Source organism: Dermacentor andersoni, chromosome 9 (genome assembly GCF_023375885.2).
Source record: "Dermacentor andersoni chromosome 9, qqDerAnde1_hic_scaffold, whole genome shotgun sequence".
NCBI lineage: Eukaryota > Metazoa > Arthropoda > Arachnida > Ixodida > Ixodidae > Dermacentor > Dermacentor andersoni.
In genome coordinates this window covers 76,202,664-76,223,017 of record NC_092822.1, presented here as the reverse complement: position 1 = coordinate 76,223,017, position 20,354 = coordinate 76,202,664, and positions in this window count along the sequence as shown.

Genomic DNA, 20,354 nt, shown 5'->3' with positions numbered 1-20,354 from the left:
TAGTATAATCGCCTGCGTTGCTAACCTGTACATTACTGATGTAATGGTCAACGGTCTGTATGAGTGAATTCTGTCTTTCCCCCCTTACATTTATAAATTAAATTCATTCTACTTTGTCGCCAATTGTCTGGTATAGGGCGCGACTTCTGCACCGCCATGTTCAGCGACGCCACACGTCACATGCGCAGCAGCTTCCTTTTTTTTTTTTTTTCTTTTGCTTGGCTTGCGACGAGTGTTTTCCGGGCACGTCTCTACGCACAGGCTCCCTTGCTTTGCTCCGCGTGCGATCTGTTGGTTTATTGGCTTAGTGCAGATGGCATTGGCGTCTATACGAGTGATACTGTTGATGTTCAGGCACCCATCTTTACGAGACACTTGCAGGACTTAAAATGACAAGATTTGGTCTGGCTACTTAAAATCGGACGACGAGCTGAAACAGCTGGAACGATCACTGGCTGCGGCCAACGTGCAATTTGTGGTTCGTTCGTCACGAAGGATGTAGGGCGAGTGCATAGTCGGTGAAGGTTATTCATACTGGTGTGAAGGGGGCACTTTCGATCGCGGACTACCTCAATCCAAACAGAACTAAATTCGGACTGAACGCCACTAAACAGTCATTTTTCAATCACATATTTGACTTTGACCGTCCCTATGATATAAACGCTTGATTGGGATTGACCTCAATCGCTAATGAATGTGGAGAAGCCTGAAGGCCGTGAACGCTGATGTTTTAGAGGTTGAACGTTCGGACTATTTGTGTGGGACGCGCTGTGCCTGCTTGTGCGGACGGCACGAACAGGTACCGCATAGAGCAGTGCATATTTATTCGCGTGTCGCTTATCATTTTCATGCTATAGAAACGAAGGTATATCACATTTTTATCTGAAACAAATGCATGCTTCCGTCATGACGGGTAAATTACCGTAATTCATTTAATCAACTTTCGTTTTTTAACGCTGCTGCAGCTGGGTCAACTTCGGAAAATCAATTACCGGAACAGAGATCTGCCGACTCCGCATGGACGATGAACCAGTCGTTGCATGGCACATCGAGTACATGTTGCAACGGACAGAATAATTAAATTTGAGCGTTACAGAGAATGCACTCAACCATGCCACAACAATATGAATTGTGGGGATGCGCGACTCTCACGCATCCCCTGATATGCTGTTTTCCCGCACGGCTCGCGTGGCCTGGCGCCCGCGGCGCTCGGAGTGGTACAAGCGCGGTGCGAGAGATGGCGCGACCGTCGCGCCGCGGCGGGGTTACTCGGGCGCCGAGGGACAAGGCGCTGCCGCTTTCCCGGCGGGCCGGCGAACAGCGTGGACATTCCGCGCGCGCTGCGACCATGCTTCTGCGAGACCGCCTTCGAACGCACGACCGTTGGCGTGACCGAACACGCGAACGACCAGGCGTTGGGATCCAGCATGGGGCGAACATATTCGCTCGCAATGCGGTCGCGGTAAGTCGGACTTCTAGATTTGTCGCGCGCCCATCGGCATGTTTTGGGGATAGCAACTCGGCTAGCAGGCATTGATCTATGAAAGGTGCAATAAATGCCCTTGTGATTGTTTGCACTACTGTACTGTCGTTCCTTTGTCCCAAGAGTACGGAGGAGAACCCCGTATCTCCCACATCTGGCGCCCAACGTGGGGCCTCTTGGGGCATCGGACGATAGAGTTAAAAGTTTTGCTTCGTTCGAGACCTTTGTTTGAACCGAAGCGTAGGCCTAGCGTGGATTTTGATCGCTAGCGTCGGCGGCGTGCTTTCTTGAGCGAGGCGACGGTGGCTGTAGTGTGTTTGAACTTATCAACATGCTAAGCCTTTTCGCAAGTGTTTTTTTTTTAATGACATTCGTCAGTACGAGAGCCACGTGGTCTGCATCCTGGGAGAGCGAGGCTGAGCGCCCGCGGAGCAGTGGCAAGCCTGAAGCCAGTGAGTACGGAAGCCTCGCGGGTGGTCCGAATTTCTTATGTAAATGGCTTCTTCTATCTCTTTGACTCGGATGAAGTCGCGGCTCTGGGAGCCGGGTGGCCGCGGGCCACGGGTGCCACGACGGGCCGACTGGTATTGCGGCCTGGCACCGGGCGCTCCGACACCGTCTGGGACGGTGGGCGCCGTCAACTCGGATGCTGTGTGCACCGAGCGGAGTAGGACCACCTCACAGAGCTAACGTCTCCTCGCGGCTGCCTGTTTTGCACTCATTTTGAGTGTTGTTTTTGGATGCCGGTTGTTGTCAGAGTAGCGACGCTTTAGGCCTAAGGCTTTACGAAGCTGCCTGTCGCACGTGGAGGGACACAACCTGGTGGACCGTGGCGTTGAGGTGTTGCAAGTTGCTTCCTTCATTCTAGTTAGCCTCGCACGAATTGAAATTACTCGTTCGACTCAAGAAAGCGAGCTTCGTTCACGTGAACTTAGCATCTGAGTAGCTGCCCGATCTTTTGCTAGCCGAGTTGAACATCGTACCACGTGGGCGATGCGCATGCAGAATTCCTCTCCCTTGCACTACTTTAGTGTTTGCCGAGTGTTTTGAGTGTACGCAGCGTGATTGGAGTCACCCCTGGCTGGCTGTCACCTGCACATCGTCTGCGCTGCTGCCCCGGACTACGATCGAGTCACCCCGGGCGATGGTGATGCTGTGGCCAGTTCGGCGCAGCGACTTCGGCGGCCTCCTGCATCCAGCTCACAACCCTCGGTGGCGGACAAAGGAGCCAGCGGTCACCGACAGCTACGACGGTTCTTGCCAGCAGGGCGCGTCGGCGCGAGCGACGCTTGCTCGTACCGACTACTGCGTCGTCGTCTCCGGAGTCCTGGCCTGGGATCGTGCCGTCGAGTCGCAAAGCTGCTGCGGTGACCGGCGGACGCCAGCGGTGTACCCCAAGGACAGTCGGCTCGCATGTTATGGACAGCGTGTGGACATTTCCCCGGCGCGGCCACTGTTGCATGTACCACATTGTTCGCGAAGCACGTGTTGATGTTAGACTGTGTGAAATGTTTCGCCGGAATATGTAGTGATTTAAGGTTGGGGGGATGTGGGGATGCGCGACTCTCACGCATCCCCTGATATGCTGTTTTCCCGCACGGCTCGCGTGGCCTGGCGCCCGCGGCGCTCGGAGTGGTACAAGCGCGTTGCGAGAGATGGCGCGACCGTCGCGCCGCGGCGGGGTTACTCGGGCGCCGAGGGACAAGGCGCTGCCGCTTTCCCGGCGGGCCGGCGAACAGCGTGGACATTCCGCGCGCGCTGCGACCATGCTTCTGCGAGACCGCCTTCGAACGCACGACCGTTGGCGTGACCGAACACGCGAACGACCAGGCGTTGGGATCCAGCATGGGGCGAACATATTCGCTCGCAATGCGGTCGCGGTAAGTCGGACTTCTAGATTTGTCGCGCGCCCATCGGCATGTTTTGGGGATAGCAACTCGGCTAGCAGGCATTGATCTATGAAAGGTGCAATAAATGCCCTTGTGATTGTTTTGCACTACTGTGTTGTCGTTCCTTTGTCCCAAGAGTACGGAGGAGAGCCAAATATCTCCCACAGAATACAATTCGAAGCTGTTTAGCGGCCACGCACAAGGATAACAATTTAAAAAAAAAGCAATCGATCGCTCTTTACCAAATGAATTCATTCAAGCAAGTGCCTTCTACTCGGTCTACGCGCCTTGCTGACTTGCCGGGCCGGCACCCGATCGCTATATGCTGAGAAACGCGTTGCAGAAGATGGAATAGCTTTATAGCATCCAGTTAACCGCTTCGCGAAAGCTTCGCTTCATGTAGATTCTGACATACGCGTGGGATCTGCATAACTTTTCTTTATTTTAGCCGTAGCTTTCTTTGCCTGTACTCTCCATCTCGCATGCAGGACACATCAAACTGGCTTGTAGTGCATGAAATTGACCCATAAAACAGTGCCAGGGAGCGCATCTTCGCTCTGCGTAATAATAACGTTCAATCGCTTATAAAACCTCCACATAATTTGGGCTCATAAGAATGTCTATAGCATGTGCACATATCCCTTAATGGGAGAGCACATGCTATTCAACGGCTGCCGTGACGATTTGCAAGTTTATCATATTTGGCTTACAGCACTGCTGGGAATCTGTGTACGTGCAATCCGGAGGCTCCGGCTTATATTTAGCACAAAATGTTGACCTACAAAGTAGAGCCAGCAAGCGCACATCTGTACTGAGTAATAAATAAATCACGACATAGAAACTATACATGAAGTAACCTTTTTTTTTTTTTTTTTAAAGGAGACCCCTTAATGGTACTAGCACATGGGATCAAGTGGCTTGTTTGATTTACTGAAAATTTATTATGTTGAGTCTACCCATGGTCGGCCCATTGGGTACGTGCCCGATGGGTGTGTGCTCATGCTTGGCCAATACTCCAGAACGGGAGCGTCCCACGGTGACACAGCGGGTGTGGCACCTCTTCATCGCCATTCTTAGCTCGCCAAAGAATCTACGAGTGCATCGCCGCGTCAGCGTACCACACCGTACATTTCGTGTTTGCATTTCGGCATAGCTTGTGAATGGTGTAGTGCATAAAATTTAGATACGAAAAATGGCTTCTCATAGAAAAATAATGTGCAGGAACAGCCGACAATGATTGTCAATTTAAGTGAATAGCCCGAACGAACGGACGGACGGACGTTTTCCTTGCCGAGTCTGAACATTGAGGAGCCACGAAAACGGGCGGAATAAAGGTGCAAGAAGGGCTATTTGCTTAAAAAATAGAGCCCGGGATACTTTTGTCCGAGGATTACCAGAAGATTTTCTTTTTATTATCGCTTGAATCAGACCGTGTTATCATTAACAGGGCGATACCGAATTTTGTTTTCTGTAATCGTCTGTCTGATCATAGGTCTGATATATCGCTCTCTTGAACATGCTGATGGCGTGACGGCTTCTCTGCGCATGCTCGTCATGTGTGGTTTCTCACCGTGCCTGGGAAAAGGAGAGGAGTAGAAAGGGAGTCGGCCGTCGGCTTTAGTGCGGCTTTTCGCCGCCACGCGCTGCCGTCGGAATAGGATCATCGTCGCTCGTGGAAACGCAGGGCGCGACTGTATTCGCAGCTGTTAAATGGCTGAGCTTTCGACTCGCTATTCGCGCTGTTTCAAGTACAATCAAAAATTTTGTGAAAGCGAACCCTGAAGCGCTTGTTGCTCTGGGCAACCAGCCCATTTTAGATGCATGTGTCGTTCGCGGCTATTGCTGTTCGATGCGCTCGCGCGTCGTCTGCTGCGCCGATATCAGAGCGCGCGTCGGTTGGAATCCAATGCGCGGAAAATTGTTCTCTCACAGTTATGTTCCCTTCGATTTTTGAAAGCAGTGTCTGTCAGTATATAATGGGAAATCTTGGGCGCGGAAAGAGCCCCTGTGCGCGGCTACCGTCTACTCGAGTAGCAGACTGCACGCAAGCCGGGAGTGCATGCGCTAAATGGCACGTAATGTCGTTAGACTGCCTCCAAAGCGGTACGTGATACCGCGTTCCCTTCGTAAAGTGTTTGAGAATTACGCTTGTTGCCATCGCAAGGAAGCCACAGCTGGCGCCAGAAAATGAGGAGCTGTGCCGTCTGATTCCGTCGTTTAGGAATCCAAAGCAGTTAAATCGTGATGATGAAAAAAACGAACAAAAACGGCGCGTTCTTCCGCGCGCTTCCTGCAACACATGAATCTCTGCAGAACCTGCATGCCGCGTTTATTCTCCTATGAAATATTCTGTTCTGAAATGGCGGCCGCATACTCTAGTGCACTTTGAAGCTGTATTAGGCGACCAGTTACCCCGCCTGATTACTGCAAGCCACCTCTCTCGTACACCAGCGACAGTTGGTATTCCATGGAACGACAGCCCGACAGTCTCTTTTCTTTCCGTTCGATTTGCACAATGGTGTACAACAGTACGACATACCGAGGCATGCGGAACAGGTGCTTGCAAAAGCCTGAAAAAAGAACAATAGGAATTCAACGCTTCGCACTGTCAACGCGGCCGGACAGGCTGCATGTGGAATACGCACCTGTGAAAGCCTGAGAAAGACAGGACTGCAATAAAACACTGATGCAAACGCGAATTTGTGAGCTTCGTACTGCGCGCGGCCGGTCAGGACCGGCTTCCTGTGGATGGCTGGATGGATGGATGTTATGAATGCCCCCTTTGGAACGGAGCGGTGGATTGCGCCACCAAGCTCTTGCTATTATACTGCCTAATGTCCTACCTAGGTTAAGAAACAAAGAAAGAAAGCAAAAAAAAAACACACGATGAACTCCCACAACCAAATTTCCTGACCCATATGGTGAATTTTGCTTTCGTGCGTCTCTGTTTTTTGTCGTTTCCCTACTTTTCTTCCACAGATCTTAGAATCGCGTCTTACTAATCTATATTGCGCACATGTTTACTTCTCCCCTGCTCTTGCTGAACCCAAAGGCTTCAAGGAGGACAGAGGTGCCTAAATCGGCCGCTGGGCAGTTGTCTTCACATTCTAATAAAACATGCTGCATCGTTTCCCTAGCTTTACCGCAGCATATCCTACTGTATCCTACCTACATATCCTAGGCATATCCCACCTGTGGGATGGATGGATGTTATGAGCGTCCCCTTTGGAATGGGGCGGGGGGTTGCACCACCAAGCGCTTGCTGTTATACTGCCTAATGTCCTACCTAGGTTAAGAAAGAAAAAAAAACGCTATGAACTCCCACAACCACATTTTCTGTCCCCCTATTGCGAACTTTGTTTTTGTACGCCTCCGATGTTTGTCCTTTCCCTACTTTTCTTCCACCAATCCTCCAATCGCCTCTTACAAATCTCTATTGCGGACATGTTTACTTTTCCACTGCTCTCACTGAACCCAAGGGCTTCAAGGAGGCCAGTGGTGCCTAAACCGACTGCTGGGCAGACGTCTTCACATTCTAATTGTATTCTACCTGTATCCTACTCACACAGCGCCGTCACGCGGCAGCTGCGAGCGGTGGCAACGCGGGCGCCCGACGGCCTGGGGTACAGTGTACTAGAATTGGGGAGAACCTTCACCCCATCCTAGCCACTGCAGCACCAGGCATGTCTTCTCACTAGTAGGTGTGCAGTGCAATAAAAATGTCAGCTAAAAGTAGCGGATTGTCCTCTCTGTTTCAGTGTTGCCATATTTTATTTGGCGGCTGTCGCTAAACAAATACAAAAAAGCCGCTAAATGTCTGTTAAATTTTGCATAACTGTCATTAAAACTGCCGCTAGAACTGTACCGTGAATTTAAAGTTACGTTGGCGTTTTGGGGCACCATATGTCATTAACTAACGTGGCGCAAGTCATCTACCGGAGCGTTTCACCTTTGTATGCTGACCGCGCAGGTGAGAAATAAACAATAAACTTACCGGCAACGTGTATAGGCTTCTTAATTTACTAATATATCTACACAAGAATAGTTGAAGCAAAGTGGAATATTGTGTTTACCTCTACATTGCATGGTTACAAATTGAGGACCAAAAGAAAAAACATTGATAATTTAATTTCTTAGCTCGAGATTATGGCACTTGGACCACATTGTCCCAGCAAATTATGTATAGTTCTCGCGCTCTCGAAGAAGAGAACAAAATTCTTTAACACGTGCTTGTCCGATGTTATTAATACGATGATAACAATAACGTGATCTTTACGTAGGTCAAGTCTACCCTTTGACCACCTGAAAGCTTGGTGGGGTTGATTTGTCCAAACGCTGTGACAAACCGAAGCTGTGCGTTCAGATTCGCATGGACGAGCCCAGCTACAGGGACATGTACGCCTTTCTGCATTCTACCTGTCTGATTATTCACCTGCGGCGTTCTGAATCTCACCATACACCTTTCTTGCAATTAGTATTGGTAATTTTTTTTTGTTGTTGTTGTTGTTATACCGGTACTGTCGTGAACATTCGCCATATCGAACGTATTTAGTGAAATTGCAGAATCTGCAGCGCTAAGATTCGCTCAAATTGGTTTTGTAAGAAAAAAAAAGCGCATTTTGTCAGCACAATGTGAGGCCTCTTGGGACCAACGTGCCGCGAAGCACAAGCACATGTGAACACCACCGATGTGAAGAATCCGTTGCTTTATCATGGTCACGGAGCTCACGTGCTGTACAGTCAGTTTGGGCGGCTTATTCGTGGTTCTTGAATAATAAAGTGCGTTCTAAAAGTCATTTCCGAAGCAACTGTTCTAATATTGAAGTCGCTAAAATGTCGCTAATTGTTATGTCATGTCGCTAAAAGGTCGCCGGTCACTAAATAGAAAAAAAGTTGTCACTAAACAGACAAAAGGTCGCTAAATCTAGCGACCTGGCAACACTGCTTTTTTCGTGTGTTGTTCTGCTTGCGTTAATGTTTATTAGGAGCAGAATGGTTGCTGACGGAAGTTAAGAAAAAGCTTTAGATCGGGCCACTTCCACCGTGGCTTGGGCCCAACTCCGATGCGGCCTATTCAAATACATGTAAAACGCAATAACGCTTTACTGAGAGAATCTCTGGACTGATTTTTAATGAAATTTGTTGCATTTGAGAGGGAAAGTTAAATTCTAGTGAGTGTTGGAAGCGGAATTTCGATTGAGGGCCTCAATTTTGTTATAAATATTTTCAAAAATTCGGAAGTTCGAAAAGATAGACGCACGAAGTTTACAGATAAATAACTCTGCATCAAGAACAGATATCGCGGTTCTGTAAATGGCATCCACTATACCATTAAAATCGGACACATTTTATGTCATTTTATATTTTACATGAATATGTTACGTTGTGTACAACGGTTCTGCAAAAGGTGCATTTCCATATTACTAAGATTTTTCAGATTCATGTGTAACATATCAATTTTGTCCGCTTTAGATGTACTATTAAATGCAATTCACATAATTGTAATATCGTTGTTCATTCCTGAATTACAGAGTTGTAAACTTGATAGTTTCGTTTGCTGAAAATTTTCGATTTTTGCAACTTTTTAATAAAACATTTACAACCTAAATCAAAAATTCGAAAGCAAGTCACTAGGTTTTTAAATTTGTCTTTTAAATGCAACAAACCTCGCCAAATTTGGTGCATTGGTTGCCGAGAAAAACGAATTACATGTGTTTAGATAGGAGCACCCGAGCTAAAGCTTCCTCTTAAACGCAGTCGAAGCCGGCAACATGCTTTGATGAAGTTGAAATAATAAAATTTGCAAGTGAAGTATGGGTTTTGCTGAATGCGTGACAGGCGTAAATAGAGTTTTCTCAAGGAGCAGTGCACGCTTGAGTTTGCTGGTTGGGCATTGCAAGAAAGGCTTCCAGCAGAAAGCACTGATACGGAAAGAAGGGAAGAAGACACACGCCGTCACGCTGGACCAGCAAATCAACGTTAAATACTCGCTTTCGACACTTTTTATAGCGCAAAACAACCAATGCACGATCTTTTGTACGCGTACTTGTCACGCGAATAGCCTGTTTCTTAAGCTGGTAGACGAGTTACGCAGGCAGCCTTTCTCTATTTGTTTTTATTTACTTTTTATTTATTTATTTATTTATTTATTTATTTATTTATTTATTTATTTATTTTTGACAGTTGCCAGACCAGTGGAGTGTCGTGTCTTTTATCTTCCGTCCACATCGCTGCTTTCAGCTGGAAACCCTTCTTGCTTTGAAAGTGGCCTTCGTCGTTCTGTGTTTAAATTCTCTGCTGCTTCTGATAATGATGATTATGATGATGATGCGCTATTATGTTTTAGTCACTCTATTTCTCTCAAAGAAACCGGATCGCACGTCATTCCTTTTTTGTTGCTTTTAGCGCCGTATCCTCCCGTTGAAAAGGAAGCCAACAAAATGTCCACGGTACACAGAAAGGACGCATCGGCGCATGCCGGGGTCAGTGACCCGACACGGCTTGTCACAACTCTTCATATTAGCTCGCCGAAGAAACTTAGCCGTGGCCCTACAGCGCTGCAGTGCATGTACGCTGCGGCGCCGCTCCCGCGATATACGCCGGGCGGCTACAGGGAATAGTGAAAGAAGTAAACGCCAGGAAACAAATTGACTGAAGGCGAGCGGGAAATCTCCAGAAGGGAGAGCAAAGTTTCTCGGAGAAAAGAGCGCGTAGCGGTCCGGGTCTTGGCCAGATTGCTTTTGGTCATCTAATCCGCACTAGGCATAAGAGGAATGCTGTCAGTCATCAAAAAGGATGACGCGGTAGAGAATGAAGACGGGGGGGGGGGGGGGGGGTGCCTCGACCGCTCCCTCCTCGCAGACTTCGTTGTTTCGATGCGATTGCGCGGAGATTGCATACGAGCGTTACACTGAAAGTAATGAATAATGACCAACAGCAATAAGCGAGTTGTGACGACTCGTTGCTGAGAGCGAAACTTGTTCTTTCTTGCGATATTTCTTAGACTTTGTTTCATTTTCCGCATATAAATCAATCAAGATGTTTATTGTTCGGTAAGTATGCATTGCATATTGGGTCGAGCATATAGAAGGAGGTTCCGTAGCTCAAGCTTGGCTACACTTCCCTTCCCATTCTGCCGATCCTTGCGCGAGGACACGCATTGTCGTGCTGCCTTTTTTTTTAAGTTTTTTTCGCAGCTTACTCATCGCGCAATGAACAACAGGGATTCTGCAGTGCTTCAACGTACTGTCCGGCGTCATTTATCTTACAGTTACCCAATATCATGCTGAAGGTAACGCTCGTGTTGAGACATAGACGAACACTAACTGCCGTATTCTAGAACGTACCTCCACCCCTACACCTCGACTCGATAATGATGATTTATTGGCGTAGATTGTTGGAAGTTAGCGCCATATATGTGCGCCTTTGTTTTTATTCTACGTCTTTGTGCTATTTGCGATATAAAAAGAACTGTAACGTTTATTGGCATCCCCTTTGAATCGGCACGATGACAAATTGTTACCTAGCCTTCTTGAGCTGGTCACGTGCTTATCAACCTAGCATATTGCCTGCATCCCTTATCATTAATACTTTCTTTTTTTTCCGTTAAACCTCTATATTTACATTGTACCGTTACGTATTACTGTAACGGATTCGTTCCTGTCAGTACGTTCCCTGATTTATTCTTCACTAATACTATAAATCTCTGTTGCTTGTCTTAACTACTGACCGGTTAGTCTTTCCGTCACATTGAATTCAAGCGCTTCTGGAAGGCATACGTTACTTGCGGATCTCGCTGGGTGAAAACATTTGCATTCCATTGGAGTGTCTGAGTCGTAACCAGATTTTTATTGCAGCATAAACACGCCTCACCTTGTTAGGAATATTTTCTCCGACATGTTTTTGGGCTTAGGCAACCGGCTCCAGCCTCAAACAGCAAGCCGCTGCCCTTTGTGTTATCGTACAGATTTTCCCTTTCAATTTCTGTCTTGGCATTCTTGCAAATGTTCATGGTGTTTTTTTCCCCCATCCTTCCATCAAATTTACTGTCTCTGTTTCTCTCATTTTCCTTGGATGATTCCTGGTTGTCTACTTGCTCATACCCACTGACTCAAGTGGTCAATTCAGACACATATCCAGTGACACATGCTCATTTGCACACACCCACTGTCTCAAGTGGTCTCGTCAGACACATGTTCACTGACACATGCTGTCAGGATTGGGGGCTCAATCCCATCGCTCGAGATCCGTTGCCAAGATTGGAGTCCGGCATGACTTCGAAGGTAGCTGGCCCATGCCGTCGTCCATTAAACACGCTGAGGACGTTGATGAAGAGAAGAACTGCTCCTCATCGAGAACGAGGAAAATGGGTTTATTTACAGAAATTAAATTAGTCTAACATGACTGCTTAAGAAAAAGAGTGTCAGTCCAACATGACTGCTCAAGAGAAAGTGTGTCAGTCCAACCTGACTGCACGAGAGAAGTGTGTCGAGCCTCCGCCCAACAGCCGTTTTTAAACGCTCGGTCCTTCGGCGATACAAGGCAGCGAATGTTCGTTTCGTCATCGCAAAACTAGCCGCCTCCCGCGACAAGGTGACGCACACACACACGCAAACACACAGGTGCGAAGGACTGGAGCCGACGACCGAGGGGAGTCGTTCCGGGAAGCTCGGAGACATCCTGGGTAGCTCGTTGTCCCGCCGCGGCTTGCTCATGCGTAGCGAAATCAGGTTCGCGCTGGGGACCTCGGGCACAGTAGTTCGTCCGTCGAACCCGTTTCGTCACAACGGAGATGGGGCTCGTGGATGAAGGTGGTTTTCAGCACAAAGCCCGCTTCTTCGAACGCAGTCTAGCTGCAGCGACGGAGAGTGGGGGATGCGCGCCTTGTCCCCCAGTCGTAATTGGGTGGCAATTTTTCCTTGCAGCTCGCCATTCTTAACAGCGCCTCCATGGCCCGAAAAATCTCGACTGTCTAGCGCTGACAACCGCTAGGCAGGAAGAGAACGGCAGGTGGTCAGGGGGGGGGGGATTGATGTCTTGGCTCGCAGCGACCACTTGTGTATTGATGTTACCGCCCCAAAACCTCCAACAAGGACAGGCAACTGCAAAATGAACCCCACAACACGGCTCTGCGCCGAGATGACGTGCATTGGCTCTCACTTTAGACTCGCTAGGCTTCAAAAAAAACAACAGAAGTGCAGAAACAAAAAATGCTCCATTTCGCTATGCCAATTTCTGAAGCAAATTCCTGCTGACGAATTCAGCAATCATGGATGGAATCCTGCTAAATGAGAGGGGATCTTCTTCGCTTAATAAAATTAGCACTAGTAACCCTAAAATTTAGGCGGGACCCTCAAACGCAGAATTCAAATTAGCCTGCTCAAACCATCCGCATTGCTATGCAGCTTTCCCTTCTTATATCTAATGGAGAAGTTGTACTCTTGGAGAGTGAGGCTCCATCGGAGCAAGCGGCCATTTTTGTGTGACCTTTGATTGAGCCACGTCTGACGACAGTGGTCGTTCTCGAACATGAACTTCGCTCCGTACAAGTAACACGACAACTTCTGTGCGGCCCAAACTAAACAAGCACATTCCTTCTCTGAAGCGCTGTAAGCTTCCTCTCTTACATTTAGTTTACGGCTGGCATAGAGGATAGGATGCTCCTCGTTATCGTCGCCGACCTGACTAAGTACCACGCCCATACCTCTGTCGCTTGCGTCGCATTGAACTATGAATTCCTTTGTGTAGTCTGGCGCGCGAAGCACAGGACGAGAAACCAATAGCGTTTTCAAACTTTGGAAAGCGTTCTTTTTGTCCTTATCCCAGTGTACGTTACTCGGTGCTCCCTTTCGGAGGGCGTCTGTTAATGGACTTGCCATTTGCGAGTAATTCGGAATGTACCGTTGATAGTACCCCACAAGTCCCAAAAATGAACGAAGGTCCGTTTTCGTGCGCGGCTGAGAAAATCCTCCAATCGTAGCTATTTTCAGCTCCGCCGGCCGTCTCATGCCCTGACCGACAACATGGCCCAGATAAGTAACCTGCGAACAACCAAACCTACACTTTTCCGCTTTCATCGTCAAGCCGGCTTCCCTCAACCGTGAGAACACCTGTTTGAGGTGCGATACATGTTGTTGCCAGCTGTCCGAAAAAATTGCCACATCATCAAGATAGGGCAAGGCGAACTCCTGCAAGTCTTTTAGGACAATATCCATTAACTTAGAAAAGCTAAACGGCGCGTTCTTCAGCCCGAAGCTGAGTGCGAGAGGGCGAAAAGTGCCTACAGGCGAGATGAATGCTGCATAGCGGCTGGCACTTTCTGAAAGGGGAACTTGCCAGTACCCCCGCACGAGATCTATAGTTCAAATGTATTTAGCAGCGCTAACTCTCAATTCGTTCCTCAATGTTGGGTATCGGGTACAGCTGATCCCTAGTGATGGCATTTAACTTCCTGTAGTCAACACACGGACGAGGGTCCTTGTTAGGGGTTTCTACCAGTATTAGCGGTGACGTGTAGTCACTCTCAGCGGGCTCAATAACTCCCAACTCTAGCATGCGCTGTATCTCTGCCTCCATAATCTCTCTCTGTCTTGGAGACACCCTGTAAGACTTGGATCTTACTTGTTCGGTTGATGTCAGCTCAATTTCATGCGTTATCAGTTCGGTTCTACCCGGCCGATCGCTGAATCTGTCGAGATATTCCCCTAACACCTCTTTTAGCTCATCTAGCTGCTCGGGTCTTAGAGCGTGCGAGCTTACCGAGTGCTCGACTACTTCTAGACCGATTTCAGAGTTGGAGGTCGCCCTATACTCCTTAAACTTGGTACTAATGCCATCCGGCTCTTTGATGGTATAGTTAACGACTCCGCTCCGCTCTACATACGGCTTCATCAAATTACAGTGATATATCCTCACTTCCTTCCTGCGACCGGGCATTCTCAAAGCATAGTTAGTATCTGAAAGTTTGTGCAACACTTTAACGGGCCCGTCCCAGTGAACTTCAAGCTTGTTCTTTCTTGAAGGTTTGAGGATCATTACCGGGTCTCCGGCGTTAAACGTACGAAGCCTCGCATTCTTGTCGTAATAGAATTTGGCGTTCTTTTGAGCTACTCCCATGTTCTTTCCGACTAGTTCTTGGGTTGCGCTGAGCCGTTCCAGTAAATTTAGCACGTATTCAACCACTGTTGGACTCTCCCCTCTTTCCTCCCACATCTCTCTTAACATTCTCAGTGGAGAACGGAGTGTCCTCCCATACACTAGTTCTGCTGGCGAGAACCCTGTCGCTTCATGTGGAACCGTTCGCAAAGCAAACAAAGTTGCCGGCAGACAGTTCTCCCAGTCCTCCTTATGCTCGTAACAGAGCGCACGCAAAACTCGCTTAAGCACCGAATGGCACCTCTCTACACTGTTTGACTGAGGGTGATAGACAGAACTGTGTATTAACTTTACCCCGCACTTTTGCAAGAATGTGGAAGTCAGTGCGCTCGTGAATACTGACCCTTTATCTGCCTGAATTTCGGCTGGAAACCCAACTCGCGCAAACACTGTTAAAAGCGCGTCTACTACTTCGGTGGAACTGAGCTCTCTCAAAGGGATTGCTTCTGGAAACTTGGTAGCCGGACACAGCATGGTAAACAAGTACCTGTAGCCCGATTTTGTTTTTGGAAGAGGCCCTACCGTGTCTATTACAAGTCGTCTGAAAGGCTCTGTTATTAAGGGCACTACCTTCAGTGGAGCTTTCCATGTCTCTCCTGGTTTACCCGAACGCTGGCAGGCGTCGCATGATCTTACAAAGTTTTCTACGTCTTTGAAACAGCCAGGCCTGTAGTATTCCATAAGCAATCTTTCCTTTGATTTGTTTATGCCTAGGTGGCCGGACCACCCATTTCCATGACAGAGACTCAAAAGGTCCTCCCTATACTTAGTAGGTACGACTAACTGATCTAAAATCCTACCCTTTCGATCTCTGTAGTGCCGATACAACAAACCTCCTCTCTCATGTATCGTCACATTGCGCCTAGCAATGCCTTCTTTAGCTGTGTCATGTAATTTAGCTAAGTTCTCATCATTCTTTTGCTCAGCTGCCAGTGACTCTTTATCCACACGTAAGAGCTGATCAAAGTTCTTTGAGGCCGGTGATAATAACGACCCTGTCTCGCTTGTGAGTGCGTCAGCTTGCTCTTTCTGCAGGCTAGAACTTTGACACTCAAGTGCTACGCTCTCATTGAGCTGGTCAGCTGGCAGGCTCTCCTCAACTGTTCTTTTGTCCCTCGGGCCTAGCTCGGATTCGGGTATTGAAGTTATCCCCTTTTCTGCTTCCGCTGGAGGAGCGTGTGCATTTTCCACCGAAAGCGCCGCGATCTTACGAGCTTGGCCTCGGGTCAATGCTTGTACTATGCCCTCTCCCAGTTTGAGCCCTTTGTCACACAGTAACTGATTCGAACGATTCGAAAAGATGTAAGGATACTGCAGTGACAAAGATTTGGAAACTGCAGCCTCAGTCTCTAGCTCCCCGAATGGTCCATTGATTTTGACTTTGGCCATGGGCAGACACACGCTGTGGTCTTCTACAACCTGTTTTATCCATGCCACTTCTCCGGTGAAGTCATCTACCGTCACGTAAGACGGATGGACAATGTCCATCGTGGCGGCACTGTCTCTTAGCACTCGGCATGGTTTTCCATTAACTTGCAGCTCGTGAAGATATGGACTTAAAAGTTCCATATTCTCATCCTTTTCCTCCACGTAGGAGAAAACTACGCTAGACTTCTCGCAGTTTTCAGCTATATGTCCCAGTTTGTGGCATTTGTAACAGCGCATTGGTCTAAAAGATTCGAATTTTCTTTTCTGTTCTTTTTGTGCGGTTTCTCCGTTAAGTTTCTCCTCGCTCTTTTCTGCGGGCTTTTCCGCCATGTCTACAGGCTCCGGTCGTCTAGTCTGCGCACCCTTTTTGAACGGAAATGGTTTCCGCGGTCCATTTCGGCCGTCCCAGTTTCCCTCCTCGGCGTTCAACTTTCTACGGGTTGCGTACTCTTCGGCTAATTCAGCCGCCCTTTCCACAGTGTTTACATTACCTCTGTCTTGCACCCACAGTTTCACAGCTTGGGGGATAGTTTTGTAAAACTGTTCTAGACACATGCATTCAATGATCATGTCTCTGCTGTCGTACGCTTCCGCGCTTTTAAGCCACTCGACTAGGTTGGCCTTTAAGCTATATGCAAACTCCGGATATCCCTCGCTATCTTTCTTGCCTGTGCTCCTAAACCTTTGCCGAAAAGCTTCGGCTGAAAGGCGATATTTCTTCAGGAGACTAGCCTTAACTTTTGCATAATCATATGCATCCTGTGCACTCAGTCTGGCGATTACTTCCGCCGCCTCACACGGCAACTAGACAGCAACCGCTGTGGCCATGTATTCGGGCCGAAGTTCATCTTTTCGCAAGTCCTTTCAAAATTGCTTAGAAACAAGCCTATGTCGGTCCCGACCTCAAATGGCTTTAATAGCCTGTCCATGCGGTACGATTCTGCCTCACTTGATCGTCCCAGAGCGCCTTCACTTCCTTGAGACAACTCCAAACGTTTGCTTTCAAGTTCAAGTTGCATTTTTGTTAACTCGCGATCTTTATCGCGTTGCTCTCTCTCCCTGTTCCGTTCTTCTCTTTCCCGTTCTTCTCTTTCTCTTTTCTCTCTCTTTTTGAGAAGTTCCAATCCCATTTCGATATCTTCCTCACTGGCCTGTTCGGAAATGATATGCAATAATTCTGATCTTAGCATTTCCTCGCGTACATCTAGGCCCAGTTCCTCACCAACAATCAACAACTCGTCTCTCAGCAGTGTCCTTAACCCCATGACTGCTGCTTTACTGCCTTGATTCTGCTCTCTAAATCTAGCTAGGAAAACACAACCTAGCTAACACACAACAATCTAGCTTCCCTACAGTTCTAAACAGAACAACCTCAAAATGAAGCCTAGAGAGTCAAAGCAAGAATCAAGCACTCACCGCAGATACAGCACCATGTCGCAAAGTCCATCTCACCGCTGTCAGCCAGTTGTCAGGATTGGGGGCTCAATCCCATCGCTCGAGATCCGTTGCCAAGATTGGAGTCCGGCATGAATTCGAAGGTAGCTGGCCCATGCCGTCGTCCAACTTAAACACGCTGAGGACGTTGATGAAGGGAAGAACCGCTCCTCATCGAGAACGAGGAAAATGGGTTTATTTACAGAAATTAAATTAGTCTAACATGACTGCTTAAGAAAAAGAGTGTCAGTCCAACATGACTGCTCAAGAGAAAGTGTGTCAGTCCAACCTGACTGCACGAGAGAAGTGTGTCGAGCCTCCGCCCAACAGCCGTTTTTAAACGCTCGGTCCTTCGGCGATACAAGGCAGCGAATGTTCGTTTCGTCATCGCAAAACTAGCCGCCTCCCGCGACAAGGTGACGCACACACACACGCAAACACACAGGTGCGAAGGACTGGAGCCGACGACCGAGGGGAGTCGTTCCGCGAAGCTCGGAGACATCCTGGGTAGCTCGTTGTCCCGCCGCGGCTTGCTCATGCGTAGCGAAATCAGGTTCGCGCTGGGGACCTCGGGCACAATAGTTCGTCCATCGAACCCGTTTCGTCACAACGGAGATGGGGCTCGTGGATGGAGGTGGTTTTCAGCACAAAGCCCGCTTCTTCGAACGCAGTCTAGCTGCAGCGACGGAGAGTGGGGGATGCGCGCCTTGTCCCCCAGTCGTAATTGGGTGGCAATTTTTCCTTGCAGCTCGCCATTCTTAACAATGCCCACTTGCACATGCCCAGTGTCGTGTTCCAAGTGGTCTATTCAGACCCATGTTCAGTGGCACATGCCCATTTGTACATACCCAGTGTCCCAAGAGGTCAGTTCAGACGCATATCCAGTGACACATACACACTTGCACATACCCAGCGTCTTGTCCCAGTTGGTCTATTCAGACCCATGTCCGGTGGCACATGGCCACTTACACATACCTAGTGTCCCAAGTGGTTGGTCTATTCAGACCAATCAGGGGCGTAGCCAGGGGAGAGGGGGGGCTTATAGGGCTTCAGACACCCCTCGAAATTTTTTCGGCTGTCATGCACCGCCGACCAAAACAACCCCCGGCGCCGGATATAATTCTGGATTTTGTCTGGAATACCTTTTTTCACTCTCGAAAAGCCATTTCAGCGCGAATATTGCGAACTCGGGCTGGAGTTTGTGGCAACGCCCATGCACCTGGAGTCGCCTAACGCCAAGGAGCCCCATCCGAGCACAAAGTTTCAAGGGCATTTTGATGGCAAGCGGGCTCGTCGCGGCATCTGGCGGAGGCCCCGGAATATACGGAGCGCATGGATTTTAATTCCGAAACATTACGGGTATAAAAATCGCAAACTTTTGATGCGAAAGTGCATTGGCATTTCCAAAGTTGTGCTTTAGATTTTCAATTTCGGAACTCTGTGGGTTTATTGTTGTCCTGAACATTTGATGCCAAAGCTGCATTGACTTTTCTAAAGTCGTTCATCGGAGCATACGAGACAAGCCAGTCAACACATTATGAGACAAGTTGACAGAGCACGCAGCGAGGTCCGATGAGACGAAGCCTTGTGGTGGTTCATATGTGCCATCATGTCACAGAAAAGAATATCAACATTTTTTCACTTTCACCAAAGCATCCATGTCAAGTCACTAAAGCCAGCAAAGGTAACTACGTTCTCATTTATTTTTCTACTTTGATATTTATTAGCGAGGACACATTGAGCTTCCTCAATTTTCTTGTTCTCGCCACCCGCGGGCTGCCAGAGCCAGCCAGAGTGCATGCGTTCTTCTCGTGTTGCCCCGACTACCGCGCGGCGCACGTCGGTGCGAGTTCGTTTTTCTCTGCTCGAGTGGCTTTTAGCCTGGCACAGTTTTGGACGCTTTCTAGCTATCGGACAAGAAAAAGAAACAATGGTCGCTCGCCGCCATCACTATGGGGACTCGACGGATTGCAACGCGTTCGCTTGAGCGCAACCTCTGCGCAAAGTCTTATCTCGCCGGTGTAGGATACCTAGCAGTATGCGCATGGTTCTCTGTGGACCAAGCGTCTCCCGTTTTCTTCGACATCCCTTCGGTAGCCACATCAGGTGCCCAAAGTAGGCATTCCATTGTGGCCAACATGCTTTCCTTTGTGTTCTTTTCATTTCGGTGCCCCCGCCCCACAAAAGGAATATGACATTGTTGCGGCGCAGCGAATTGTAGCATGACGAAAGTTCGATTTTGTTACATCTTCTTTTGCGGGAAGTAATGGGGCACGGGACGCTTCAGTTGCCGGATCATCATCATCATCATCAGCCTGGTTATGCCCACTGCAGGGCAAAGGCCTCTCCCATACTTCTCCAACTACCCCGGTCATGTACTAATTGTGGCCATGTTGTCCCTGCAAACTGCAAACTGCCGGATACTCTTATAATATCATTGCGATAGCAATTATATGGATACTCCAGGCGCATTCCTGCCATCACCGGTCGCCCTCATGTTCCGTATAAAGTCCAAGAGCCATAACATCGTGAAGGCGCGCCGCATGCTAAACGTGCGAGTGAAAGGCAAGGGGGTAGCATGGGTGAGCCGACGATGGTGGTTCAGTCGTGTGTGCGCAAGGAATAAAAGCGGGGAGGAAGCACGCCGTCTTCCATCGCACGCGATACATCAGGAGGAGCGGAGGGAGGGGTGAAGGGCGAGCCTTATATAAATTTTGTGATCTGTGAATCCGGGATTGCGCAACATGTTTATTTCCCTTGTTTGACGCATTATATACAGTGGCTTCCAGTACGTACATTTATTAGAGACTCATACGTATATTTCAATATCTTGTTCCGAGGTTTTGTGTAGACGTGCAGTGAACTTTGTTTCCAGTGGCAAGTTTTTTCCCTTTATCGAGCTGTATCTTCGCATTTCTAAAGTATGAGGGCGGGTCAAATTAAAGTGGGCCTACCCACCTTTCGCA